At 36.8% G+C, this 4,181-nt stretch overlaps 1 protein-coding gene across 2 annotated transcripts in view; it reads right to left on the bottom strand.

Annotated features, from left to right (window-relative positions):
- gad1b (glutamate decarboxylase 1b) overlaps positions 1-4,181 on the bottom strand; it is a 40,606-nt gene continuing 36,425 nt past the window's right edge. For both annotated transcript variants that reach the window (XM_053232058.1, XM_034312320.2), the window contains exon 17: positions 1-4,181. This exon is cut by the window's right edge and continues 960 nt beyond it. The gene's annotated coding sequence lies outside the window, so the exon portion shown is untranslated.

Raw genomic sequence — 4,181 nt, 5'->3', positions numbered from 1 at the left:
TACAGTAACAGCTGATCAATTTATTGTTGACTCTATTATAGATTTAATATTTTATATATATATATTTTTATTTATATATTTATATAGAGCTTAAAAACAAACAGGAAGGACAACAAGAGTTTCTACCGTCTAATAGATTGCATTTGTACAGGAGAGCGTAACAGTGTTCACATGGCGTGTTTGCGGGTCAAAGTGCCGTCCTTCAGTAGGAGCGTTTCCCTCCATACATCCGTACATTAAACACACACACTCACACACACACACACACACACACACACACACACACACACACACACACACACACAATTTACAGACTGAAGGAAAAACGACATTGTGCAAAGTGTCACAACTGCTGGATGCAAGTTTTATATACAACAATAACGTCATATTATCATATATATTTTATAATACATTTAAAGGAACAATTCAGAAAACAAACAAACAAACAAACAAACAAACAAACAACAAATTTACAGAATGCTCCCTTTTACTCCAGATGTATTCGATCAGCCAAGACGTCGCTGGTGTCTACATCTGGATCTGCATTTTTTTAAATAATTTTTTTGAATATATTACACATTATTGTATTTATTTACCACAATCTGTATTTTCCTATGTTTTCCTAAACATCAGATTCTTCTAAATTGTGCTTTTTTAAAAAATATGGCAGAGATTAAGCTGCTCGTTAATTCATTGCTTTAAAACATTCAGTCGAAGATACACGCGACGTTAAAACTGATACACAACACACTGATTGCACTGAAGAGGTCAAGGGCCTAAACAAACAACACCCACACACACCCACACACACACACACACACACAGAATAAATATATATCGTATATATTTTTATATAGTTTTTTTAAAATATACTGTATATACCATAAGTACCAGCTTATCTGAAGGAATACAGAATAGAAAGTGTGTAAGGTCTTTGGCTCACAAATTCACGACTGGACCATAAACATATTTATATACAGAAATATGATTTAGATACAACGATACGTTACAAACAAATTAAACCACCGCCATCGCAAACGTTCCAACACGATTTAGGCATGTGCCGATAATAAAGGGAGTTAGCTAGCAAGCTGTAACGAAGCTAACATTAAGCTAACAATTTGGCTTTATCCAAAAATCACTACTCTATATATATTAGCATAAGTGTTAACATGCGATTTAGCAAATTTAGCTAGCTATGGCACTAACGTTTTTACTCTCAGACGCGCTTATAAGCCCATTTCATGATTTCAAGCTAAAAGTGTTAGCTAGCTAGCAATCGTTATGTGGTGAGCTAGCGCTAATCTTTCCCTTGTTAGCATGAACCAGCCACTATCCATGTCCAAAAATCACCAGCATAGCGTATACTATTTAGCAAAAATAGCTAGCTAGCAAGCTATGACAAGCTGTACTAGTTAGCACAAACAGACATGTTAAGCATTTACTGTGGAATGAAACTTTAGTATCAGCACATGCCTAGTCACAAAATAAATAAAGGCTATAATGTATATATATTTATATATTTGCTGCGTTCAGATGGAGTTGTGTGTTCATCATGTTTTCCAGAAGATTCTAACTTCAGAATATTAACGCTTTTGAATAGGCTATGGCAGAACCCATGGAAGTTTGGTTAGCAACCGGAGCGTTATGCTAAGTGGAATTCCACCATAATCTCAGTTAAACAGACACTTTCTGATTCATTTTGCAAAATATCTGAGGGAAATGTTGATATTTCTGACACTTCTGTTCTGTTTCCATCATCACTGTGACTTTATATTGTCCATATAACGACTTTTTTTTTAAACTACAAACAAGCTAGCTAAGCTGTTAGCCTCTATGAAGGAATGTAGAAGAGTTTGGGCAAATGAGAAACTTCCTGTTATTCCCATTTAAAGCATTTATACATTATTATTCATTTACTGGGTAAAGAATTGTCTACTTTTCATATAATATTGACTCGCATTAATTTGTGTATTGTTAGCATTTTTTTTTAGTTTGTAACAATATTAAAAGAGTTTATCCATTGTAACTCAAATCTAGCCCAAATTTTCCAATGTTCTTGTAGCCAGTTGTCTCACTTCCAGAAAAAAAATCTGGGTTGTCGCAAAGCTCCTAAAATTCCGACTCTGCAATGCATCCAGGCCTTAAATTTGGAATGTGAGTCAACTGGCTACACGAACATGTCTTCTTGTAAATGTCTGACTCGGAAGTTTAAGAGCTTACTGACATCCCAGATTTTGCGAACCAAACCGAAAACTTCCCGTTATTCCAATTTCAAAGCGTTCATGCACTGGCAAGTCAGAAGTTTTGGAGCTTTCTGACATCCCAGATTTTGCTAACCAAACCAAAAACTTTGAGAATTTGGGAGAACAGGAAAACTTCCCGATATTCCAATTTCAAAGCGTTCATGCATTGCCGAGTTGGAATTTTAGGAGCTTTCTGAAGGCCCACATTTCACTAACCAAACCTAAATTTTTTGGGAAAATGGGAAAACGTTTCCATTATTCCAATTTCAAAGCATTGATACATTGCAGGGTTTGAAGTTCAAGAGCTTTCTGAGAGCCCTGATTTTGCAAACTAAACCTGGAATATTGGATAATTTGGGAGAATGGTAAACTTTCCCATTATTCCAATTTCAAAGCATTCATGCATTGGCAAGTCGGAAGTTTTGGAGCTTTCTGAAGGCCAACATTTCAATAACCAAACCTGAAATTTTGGGGAAAATGGGAAAAAGTTCCCATTATTCCAATTTCAAAGCATTGATACATTGCAGAGCCTGAAGTTCAAGAGCTTTCTGAGAGCCCAGATTTTGTTAACCAGACCTGGAAGTTTGAGGATTCAGGAGAATGGTAAACTTTCCCATTATTCCAATTTCAAAGCATTCATGCATTGGCAAGTCAGAAGTTCAAGAGCTTTCTGAAAGCCCAGATTTTATTAACCAAACCTGGAATTTTGAGAATTCAGGACAATGGGAAAATGTCCTGTTATTCCAATTACAAAGTGTTCATGCATTGCCCAGTCAGAAGGGCAAGATCTTTCTGACAGTCCAGATTTTGCAGACCAAAGCTTGAATGTAGCAGAATTCAGGATAATGGGAAAACCTTTCGTTATTCCAATTTCAAAGCATTCATGCATTGCTGAGTTGGAAGTTTTGGAGCTTTCTGACAGCCCAGATTTCACTAATCAAACCCGGAAGTGAGCTAACTGGCTACAAGTAAACTTCCGACTGGAAGACTGTAATTATGATTACTCCCATATATCCTAATTCAGCTTTATGCTCGGTGTCTATATTTCCCGGTTGCCTAGCAACAGTGTTCTCACGACTTGAACCATCTGAACGCGTCGTTATTGTCGTAAAGCATTTCTGCTGGAAACTGAAGACACGTTTTCACCTCACAAAGGTGCTCGTTAAACACAAGATCTACAGCAGTGATGATCAGCCCTGCTCCTGGAGATTTACAGTCTCACGCCTCAGTTCCTGTCCTGATGAATTAGCGTGTGGGAGTTTAGATCTCCAGGAACAGGGCTGATTCGTCCTCACTGACCTACAACAAGGTAAGTTCTAGAAACACGACCACAGACGGCACGTTGCACACGTATACACAGGAAGAAGATCAGACTTGGTTAAAAGGGTGGTGCGCCTTGCTCGTCTTTGTTATATATTTACAACCTGAAGCACTGTAAACGTCCCATTACACATAATATATACTTAATATTAATATACATATACTGTATATATGGATGGAAATGTGATGAAAACAAAGCGCCATGGGTTTTGAGGACGGTGTGAGGGGGGACATTCTGTCATACACACTCATGCCATATTATTACTATTAGTATTATTATATAAGCACTGATTTGTATGTGTAGGTTTGAATTGTCTAGTAATATTAATAATCCTGCTGTTTCTCCAATCATCATAAATCCCTAAGGTCTAGTCCACATTAACAGGTGCAAATTTGAAAACACGTCTTTTCATATTTCTTTGCCTTTCCATCCACTTTAAAACACTTTTTTTGACAACCGAAATCCATCAAAATAGATGAAGCCAGTTGGTTTATTTGGTGAGATATGGGTGTGTTCATGTAAACTTCTAAACAGGACATTTAGAGGCTTTTGGACAACCCAGATTTCACAAACTAAACCCATAATATAGGAGAATTTGTAAAAATGGGAAAACT

This window comes from Pangasianodon hypophthalmus, chromosome 2, assembly GCF_027358585.1.
Source record: "Pangasianodon hypophthalmus isolate fPanHyp1 chromosome 2, fPanHyp1.pri, whole genome shotgun sequence".
NCBI classification, from domain to species: domain Eukaryota; kingdom Metazoa; phylum Chordata; class Actinopteri; order Siluriformes; family Pangasiidae; genus Pangasianodon; species Pangasianodon hypophthalmus.
The sequence above is the reverse complement of the archived record's forward strand: the minus strand, read 5'-3'. Positions and strand labels throughout refer to the sequence as shown.